The sequence below is a fragment of the Anabrus simplex genome, chromosome 3, assembly GCF_040414725.1.
Source record: "Anabrus simplex isolate iqAnaSimp1 chromosome 3, ASM4041472v1, whole genome shotgun sequence".
In the NCBI taxonomy this organism is placed as follows: Eukaryota; Metazoa; Arthropoda; class Insecta; order Orthoptera; family Tettigoniidae; genus Anabrus; species Anabrus simplex.
In genome coordinates this window covers 458,729,808-458,740,148 of record NC_090267.1, presented here as the reverse complement: position 1 = coordinate 458,740,148, position 10,341 = coordinate 458,729,808, and the positions used below count along the sequence as shown (strand labels likewise).

General features: G+C 41.2%; 1 pseudogene; it reads left to right on the top strand.

Annotated features, from left to right (window-relative positions):
• The first annotated feature begins 6,905 nt into the window (after positions 1 to 6,905).
• On the top strand, positions 6,906 to 7,023 carry LOC136867579 (5S ribosomal RNA; annotated as a pseudogene).
• The last annotated feature ends 3,318 nt before the right edge of the window (positions 7,024 to 10,341 follow it).

Here is a 10,341-nt window from a genome sequence, read left to right as displayed (position 1 = left end):
TTACGACGTCATTACCATTTTTTATTCTGCATGAATTCTATTACATCTCAGCTATCACGCTGAATACCTACATTTCCAGTCTTTATTGAGAATATGTTCACCATACTCTTTGTTCTACATACTTTTCTTCAGGTAAATAACATCATGTATTACCATATACTCTTAACTACGGACCTTCAAACATCTCAAACAAATTACCGTCACTCAATATCGTTCTTATTGTTCAACAACACTTCGATTTACCTGAGCCAAAAATCCTTTTTATTTAGCACTGTTCACCCAACTGTCTAATCACGTTACTTGCCATAGCAACAAAAATATATGGATGTATCAGTGTTACTGTCGCCCAACCAGAATTCTCGACAGTAACTATTGAATATATGTATGTCTACCCGTTAATTGACTACATCACTCATCCACCACGGTGTCAATGCTTGCGTCAAACAAATAAAATTCTGCCTAAATGAAATACTGACAATGCTACTAATAATAATAATAATAATAGTGCAGGTATACGCAAACTGCTCATTATAATTGCCTCAAAAAAATATGATTTGTTCGATACTGACAGATCAAATTAGTACACACACGACTAATAATAATAACAATAATATTTACACTACTCATAAACAGAATTATCCTAATTTTCTGGCTGTGTACTCGGGTTTTATAATTTATACCATCGTCACTCGCATACCTATTTACATCAAGATACCATTATCAAAGGAAAGCTTTAGATTCTAATTTAAACATGAGGTTTAGTACTCACATTGGTGGCATTTCGGGATCACCAGGACTTGAGGCAGCCATGTTGTCTTACAGATTCATGACAAACATGTTAGTAACATTGATCATTCTTGCTGTATCCGACATTGGCTTATACTACTTTCCACTCTTGTTAACACTTTACACACGTTTATTTCCTGCTCATGATATTAAACACGACAACTTGTTTTAACACTTGACATTACACTATAATATATATATATATATATAACACACGCAGTACTCAGATATCTTGTAACTTAGGCCTGATTTCACGTACTATGCTCTAGCACACAGCTGCTTCTAATGTAGTGAAGTCTTTCGTGGGCTCAGCAGCTCCCTTTGTGTACACCAGGCTGCTGGGGAAAGCGTCTACCCTCACTTGACCTAAATATCATATAGAGAGTAAAAGTATTTTCTCCGCTCAACGTTTCAAACACAACTAACGGCTCAGTTGTAGCAGGCAAATATTTTCCACTCCTACGGCTTACCAATACATATTAAACTGTCTGCGTTTTCTGCGGGCTACATATTGAAACTGCGTCACATAAGATGCAACTACTGCGTAATTCAAAGTTTCATTTTTTTACCCTGCGTAGATTGGACACTTGTAAAATCTGTTTATCTGTTACTCCACTCACTGGTGTGGTTTCAAACACTTTACCAACTCCACTTCTGTTTATAAAAACTTATTTCCATCTCCAAAGTACTAATAAATACATATAATTCAACATAGTTGTACTTGAGTACGGAGCAAATTTAAGACACGTCTGACCGCCACTAGACTCTTGATGATGACTGACCAGTGAGAAGCTACTGCTCGGGGATGTTGGCGCACTAATCGGCGTAGGAACACTAATTCTTGCCACCAAAAATCCCAATTAAAGTAGTGCTGGGTAGCTCCAAAACAAAGTTACTAAAAACATGAAATGCCTTGTACACACAGATTGCATAAATTCTTGTTACTGCCATGATGCACCGTGACTCTTGAATTGTTCGTAATTACTCTGACAATATAGTAGGCGTTAGTTGGACTATATCTTATGCCGCGCTGGTGAACCACTCTCCGCGCAGGCAAGGGGTTCCCACTGCTGTTGATATCAAACACCTGGGTACACAATATTCCAATCCATTTCCCACAAACCAGTAAGTTGGTCCAGAATTATTACAATAATTATTGACATCTCCTCTTGATATAATCTTCCTTAAATACTGACAGGGATTAATTACAAGCCACATATCATTTGGTCGCGCTAATTTTGAAATTATTTAAATGCAGTAATCTGATTGGAGCGCATACTCCGATGTTCATCTATATGGACGGGTCCACTTCAAAATAAGGGGATTCGGGTGGCTAGGACCACGATTCTCCATCTCAGTCACTCCTGCCAGTACTTTTCCACTCCTATTACGCAGTTTCAAAAGATGATGCAATAACAGGTGTTCCAGAGACCTCAATTTATTTTTAGCAGAGAAAGAAGCGTGGGTTCCTATCAAGGCTTCGTTCACACGCACTGGCTACCAGAGATTTCTACTGCTGTCCTATGCTTTAACCCGCCGGGCTATTACTATTAATTATCAAATACAATTATTAAAATTTAGCCAATCAGACTCATCTGATGGGTGCATTGTAGGCATGAAATTCATTCTTCTGTACTGTATATAAATTCAAAGAACCACTGATTGTATTATGTAGAGTACACGCAAGCTCAGAGTTTTTCCTTTCCTGCACTATCAGTGTAGTTTTGAAATACTGTACACTCACCCTGTAGATTGGACACCCCACTACATTGGACGCAGTTTTTTAAGGAACCATACGCGTCCAACTTAGGCCGGAATTCACCAACGTCAGTTACTTTTGCTGTTATCTTAGATTTCCAAACTTCGGACAATGTCATTATCTCAGATAACGCTCACTTCCGTATTCACCACAGAATTTATTATCTCGGTTTACCAAAACTAAGTTTCCGTTTCAGTCTGAGTTTGAATCACAAATAAATTGTTCATACCGAAGCACGGAAAACAAATGACTACGTGCTGGCGCTACTATCGAAATGTAAACAGGTTTTTGATTCCATTCGGGGTTTGCAAGTGATCTGCATAAAATTTGTCGGCTATTGAGCAGAAACGAAGATAGAGGTGTAATATGACTATCCAAGAGAGTGAAATGTTACTGAATTTGGTGAAAGAAAGCTTTAACAACATAGAGAATAAGAAAACAAATTATGGCCTACACATTGTATATTTCACTCAAAGTATAAGACAGTATTCCTTAATTCTTCATTTAAAAGTCACTCAGTCGTGTACAATATAAGATATAAGTTATAACCGAGAATTCATTTTAGGTCTACCTACAGTATGTGTTGGGAATCCCAGGTTATGTTCAATCATGGTTAACACTTGACAGTGTGGGAGCTTTACGAGGACGGTTTGAAAAGTTCTCGGAATCACCGCTAGATGCCAGTGCTAGAGCAACGAGGTTCCCGCGCAATAATCATACATCCTTTCATCCTTTGTGAGTGAACACGTGGCGCGTCAGTGTTCTAGCTGCAGGAGTGTGGTAGTGACGACTCTTTGTTGTTGTTCCCGCGTAGTGATTTGTGACAATGGAAAAAACCTGAGATTCGAGCAGTGATTAAATACTTTGTAAAGAAAGGTATGAAAGCAAAGGAAATTCATACCGACTTCCAGAACACACTGGGGGACTCTGCTTCTTCATTTTCAACTGTTGCCAAGTGGACCAGTGAGTTTAAATTTGGTCGGGAGAGCTTGGATGATGATCCGCGTAGAGGACGGCCAAAAAGTGTTACGACCCCAGAATTTATCGCAAAAGTGCATAAAATGGTCATGGAGGATCGTCGACTGAAAGTGCGGGAGATTGCTGAAGCTGTAGGGATGTCTTCTGAACGGGTATATTATATTTTAACCGAAGAATTGGCTATGAAAAAATTATCCGCAAGATCCGCTCTTGACATTGGACAATAAACGCACCAGATTTGAAATGTCCGAACAAAGTCTGGCCCGTTTTCAGTGCAATCAACAATATTTTTTGCGCCGGTTTGTAGCTACAGATGAAACTTGGGTTCACTACTATACCTCAGAGAAAAAAACAGCAGTCAAAGCAGTGGAAACATCCTGATTCACCACCACCAAAGGAAGCAAAGGCAGTGCGTTCGGCCGGAAAGGTCATGGCCTCAGTTTTCTGGGATGCAAAAGGCATTCTGCTGATAGATTATCTTCCTACTGGCCAAACAATTACGGGGCAATACTATGCAAACCTCCTAGACCAACTAGAGGAAAAGATACGCGAAACAAGGCCTGGTTTGGCAAGGAAAAAGGTCATCTTTCATCAGGACAACGCTCAGCCGCACACAAGTGTTATTGCCATGGCAAAACTTCACGAACTGGGGTAGAAATTGTTGCCACATCCACCTTATTCACCTGATTTGGCACCATCAGACTTTCATCTTTTCCTCAAGCTGAAAATTTTCCTCTGTGGACGGAGATTTTCTACAAGGGAAGAACTGACAGCCGAATTGGAGAGGTATTTTGCAGGCCTGGAGGAATCTCATTTTCGAGATGGGATTAAGGCATTGGAACATCGCTGGACCAAATGCATTAGTCTACAGTGAGACTATGTTGAAAAATAAAAGCAGTTCCACCGATGTAAGATACTTAATTCTAGTACATTCCTAGAACTTTTCAAAGCACCTACGTAGGTAACCTAAAATGTGTCTGAAAATCAGTGTCGTCGTACTCCTCGAAATATGTCGCAGGTACTTTTATCCACCCAGGACGCTTATTAATTGCATAATCTTGATCATATTACTCGTCGCTGTGCTTTTTTCTAGCAATTAGATATTCCAGCCGTCTACGAGCAGCCATCTTCGAAGGCTTAGATTTCCCAGTTCACCGGCCAACCAATCTCCGGTAAAATTTTAAACCCAGATAATTCCCGTTATCCGAGATAACGTTGTTGGTGAATGCTTGTGAAACTATCAAGAATGAAATAATCAATTATCTAGAGCAAGGGTTTCCAAATGGCGGCCCACGGGCCGCATGGGGCCCGCAAAGCCATATAATGCGGCTCGCCAGAGCATTTTAATTAATAATGTGAAGAATAGTTACAAAAGAATATTTTGTTGGTCGTTCAAAAATGTATTGAATTTTATACCCGTTATAGATCAAAGTGTGAACCTTGTTTTCGTCGTTTGTAAATATTCACTTGATCTGAATAGATTATTTTTGATTTATAAACATTTAAAATCCAAATTTCAAATAATTATTAGTTTTTACGTCCCAATAACTAATTTTGATGGTTTTCGGAGACGCCGATGTCCCGGAATTTTGTCGCGCAGGAGTTCTTTTACGTGCCAGTAAATCTACCGACAAGAGGCTGAGGTATTTCAGCACCTTCGGAACGATCTAACATCGAACCTCCCATCTGAGCCACTCAGACTGGCTCCAAATTTCACTCTTTTATGCAATTGTAAAGTAATGTTTTACCTAAGTAATTAAAAAAATCAAATCTTTATTTGAATTGAAATATGCATATTATTTCGTAATGGTAGGCCTACTATATGCAGGATTTTACGAAAATTGGCCTATTATTCAAGTGCGGCCCGCGAACATGACTAAGGCTTCGAATATGGCCCTCGAGCCCTTACAAATTGGAAACCCCTGCTATAGAGTATGATGAGATGAAGCCTCTTTGATAAAACAGCCTTATGCATGTCTCTCACTCATGGCCATCTATGAGTACTTCACATCACAGCATGCACGGTTGCTAGGTAACATCGCGTCACTTAATTTGTATTGCTAATTTCGTGACGTAATTTTCAGATGACTGCCATTCATAATATTATATATTTACGTCAAAAACAAACATCAGTTGAATGAAAGCCGGGTGGAGTGCCTCAGATAGTTGAGGCGCTGGCCTTCTGTCCCCACCTTGGCAGGTTCGATCCTGGCTCAGTCCGGTGGTATTTGAAGGTGCTCAAATACGTCAGCCTCCCGTCGGTAGATTTACTGGCACATAAAAGAACTTCTGCGGGGCTAAATTCCGGCACCTCGGTGTCTCCAAAAACCGTAAAAGTAGTTAGTGGGACGTACAGCCAATGACATGATTATTAAAAATAAGGTTCCTAGAAGGAAACCATAATTTAATTTCATCAATTGCAAATGTTAAAAACATTTAAGCTCTTTAAGACTTTACGCTTTTTGAATCGTGAAATTGCCAGCGTTTCGACCCAATGTAGCAATGGGCTCATCAGTTGGCATGCTACACCTTTCCAAGACGCTGGCGGTAGTGCGCCGCTGAGACACCACTGCAAGCCTCCTATGTAGGGCAATTAAATTATGGTTTCCTTCTACGAACCTTATTTTTTTATATACGCCAAAGACAGGCATTTATACAAATGCACGGTCACTGCTAGACTTGGGGGGAAACACTGGTAATTTCACGATTGAAAGAGCCGAAAGTCTTAAAGAGCTTAAATGCTTTTTACATTATTAATTTTAATAATTGAGTAAAGCGTGCTTTATTTAGACTATGTGACAGTACCGCTGAGAATGTTAATGCAATTTTTGTTAAATTCCGGACGAGATGTCATTTATTTGTTATGGTATATTATAGAGGTTCTGTCTTAAACATGCCTAACCTTATCTGCAGTTTTTGATTGATCACAACCTTTGAAACAGAAAATGCTAATGTTTAGCGTTAATTCATACTAATGTTATGAAATTATTGTAGGCCTATATGAACTGTTGTGAGAGGAAGAGAAAGGGATAACAAAGGGTTAAGTACATAATTTATCACTCCCAATGAAATAGGTCCTGAGAATTACACACCACGGCTCCTAAATGTAACATATGGCAGGTCTTTATATCATTTTAATGACAGCATCCATTAAGTTGGAGATACAACTTATAACTATAGATTATTTTACATTCTCTCATGAATGGTTTATGTGCAGTTGGAGACCTCACATTACTGGTCATTGCTGATAATTTGTAGCTTCGGGACAGACATATTCAGCATTGGCTTTTTGTTTTTATTTTTGACATAAATATGTGTTATGGCTGGGGGCATCCGGAAATTTGTGATACGTGACGTGACAAAATGTGTCACGGAAGGGTAAGCCAACAGCCATACATGTTGAGTAAACCGGTTCTCGTCCGATCACGGCAGTTAAGCAACATTGGGCGTGGTCAGTACTTGGATGGATGACCGCTTGGGAACACCATGTTCCGCTGGCTCAATTCCTTTTTCCCCCCGTGTGGGTGGGGGCGGTAGAATAACAACCACGGTGTCCCCTTCCTGTCGTAAGAGGTGACTGAAAGGGGCCCCAGGGGCTCTGGATTGGCAATCACAAAGCCCTTAGCTGAGTCCTGTGATTGCTTCCACTTCCTTGTACCAAGCTACTCACTTTCATCTATCCTATCCGACCTTCCTTGGTCAACTCTTGTTCTTTTCCGACCCCGACACTATTAGGTTTCCGAGGGCTAGTGAGTCTTTCATTTTCACGCCTTTCGTGGTCCTTGTCTTCCTTTGGCCGATATCTTCATTTTTCGAAGTGTTGGATCCCTTCCATTCTTTCTCTCTGATTAGTGTTATATAGAGGAAAGTTGCCTAGTTGTACTTCCTCTTAAAACAATAATCACCGGGCGAGTTGGCCGTGCGGTTAGGGGCTCGCGGCTGTGAGCTTGCAACCGGGAGATAGTGGGTTCGAATCCTGCTGTCGGCAGCCCTGAAGATGGTTTTCCTTGGCTTCCCATTTTCACACCAGGCAGCCCTGAAGATGGTTTTCCTTGGCTTCCCATTTTCACACCAGGCAAATGCTGGGGCTGTACCTTAATTAAGGCCACGGCCGCCAATCCTAGGCCTTTCCTATCCGATCGTCGCTATAAGACCTATCTGTGTTGGTGCGACGTAAAGCCACGAGCAAAAGAAGGACAATAATCACCACCACCACCGGAAGGGTAATCATAGCAACTGTGCAGGCAGTGATGTAAAGTATGGAAGGATGCTAAGACAATGTTACCTAGTAACCGTGCAGGCTATGTCTTACGACTGGTTGCGATCTGAAATTAGCAGCCGTTTATGGATGGCCATAACCGGGAGACATATTTATGTTAATTTGATTTTGCATAAGGACATAAATATGTCTTATGACTGGGGTCTTCTGAAATTAGCGATACAAAATGTGTGACGCGATGTTACCCAGCAACCGTGCAGACTGTGATGTGAAGTATTGATCGATGGCCATGATTGATATTCTAGAGAATTGATTATTTCATTCGTCGTAGTTTCATAGGACCTGAATCAGATTCCTCCTTTCGATTCACTGAAATTTACACTTGTCGACCCCGAATACTCGTTAGATCAAATAAATTAATCGTTAACAATTTGAGTTTAATTTGTTGAAAGAGATATTTAGGAACATTTGTTTTTCCCAGAAGGAAATTTGACAACTTTTTTTTTCGTTCATTCTCGTCGTATGGAAGAGTTTTTGTAGCGCACGTACACAAATGATGTTTGTTGTTTAAGGAGGTCTGGCCCCAAAGTCAACCCCCTCTCGCCCCCTTCCCCTTCCTCTCCCTCTCTCCCCCGCCCCACAGCGTTACGTAGTTCATTAGTTCCCCATTTTGCATGCTCAGGGTTGAGGATTCGAACGCAGTACAGTCCGTTGCCATTTAGAAGGGGGCCCCACTTAACCGAATACTAGCATGCTGACCATTCAGCCAAATATTCGGATAAATGCGATGCACAGATCAGTAGGTTTACTATCACGTTAAATATCTTGTAAGGGCACAATTCCTTAAAAATGGATAAACCATCTTTAAGACTGCCGATGATGGGGTTCGGAACCTTTGAACCGTACTGCTACAGCTTACAGCCACTCAATCCATGTTGTGTAAACAAGTATCTCCGTATATTATTATTTTTTATTTTTGAATTCACCACTCAGAATCACGCTACAATTTCAGGTTCTCTTTTTCTGAAGTTTCCTCTTCCTCCAGTGCTCCTTCATAGGGACACTATGCTGTTTTATCTGATTATCCGCCCAGACGCTTCCCGTCTTGGCAGTTCTTTCGACTTGAAACCCTTCCAAATTTTGAATCATGGTCCGAAATATTTTCCTGTCTAACATCTGAACTTCCTGGATGTTGGACTTCTCTAGATGTTTACGAACTTCCTTAATCCATGCCGTCTTTGTCTTCTTGTTCCACAAGTAGTCGAATAACTTTCTGGTTTATCTGGTTTTGTCCATTCTAGTATACAAATGTCCGAGAAATGATAACCTCCTCTTTTTCATGGTCTCTGAAATTTTCTCCACATTTCATTGTTATTCCGAAGTTTTCAGCCAGTTACAGTCTGGGTTGGGCTTAAGATTTTCTGTAGTATTCTTCTTTCTAGGATCTCCAGCTTCTACAACTTGTAATTCATCGAGAGGCATTCACTGGCACACAGGCATTCTGTTTTTATTACAGTGTTGTAATGCCTTATTTTGGCATTTCATGACCGGCTCCATGGCTAAATGGTTAGCGTGTGCTGGCCTTTGGTCACAGGGGTCCCGGGTTCGATTCCAGGTAGGGTCGGGAAATTTAACCATCATTGCTTAATTTCGCTGACACGAGGGCTGGGTGTATGTGTCGTCTTCATCATCATTTCATCCTCATCACGGCGCGCAGGTCGCCTACGGGATTCAAATCAGAAGACCTGCACTTGACGAGCCGAACATGTCCTCGGACATTCCCGGTACTAAAAGCCATACGCCATTTCATTTCATTTGGCATTCCATGAAATGCATTTCTTGTTGTAGATTTTTTTAGTTAGTCTATAAGCTCTCTCCATTTTTGAGATATGATCGTCTACAGCAGCTTTTTCTAGTCCGTATTATTATTTCTCTTTCTTTCTTTCTTTCTTTCTTTCTTTCTTTCTTTCTTAATCTGTTTAACCTCCAGGGTTGGTTCTTCCCTAGGACTCAGCGAGGGATCCCACCTCTACCGCATCAAGGGCAGTGCCCTGGAGCATGAGACTTTGGGTCGGATTTACAACTGAGAGGGAGGACCCCGGTACTACGCTCAGGTGGTCTCAGCTGCTATGCTGAACACGAGCCTTTTGGGGTGATGGAAAGATTAGAAGGGATAGACGAGGAAGAGGGAAGGAAGCGGCCGTGGCCTTAAGTTAGGTACCATCCCGGCAGTCGCCTGGAGGAGAAGTGGGAAATCACGGAAAACCACTTCGAGGATGCCTGAGGTGGGAATTGAACCCTCCGCTATTCGGTTGACCTCCGGAGGTTGGGTGGACTCCGTTCCAGCCCTCGTACCACTTTTCAAATTTAGTGGCTGAGCCGGGAATCCAACCCGGGCCTCCGGGGGGGGGGGGTAACTAATCACAATAATCACTACACCACAGAGGCGGATTCATGTAACGTCTAATGATAAATAATATATATTATTGCCCGTAATGTGTTCTTTGCGCTAATTACGTGTACCAATAATACAATAGGCAATGGTTGCTTGTGTGTTCTATCGCCATAAGACTCCTTTTGTTTTGTCATACAACCAATA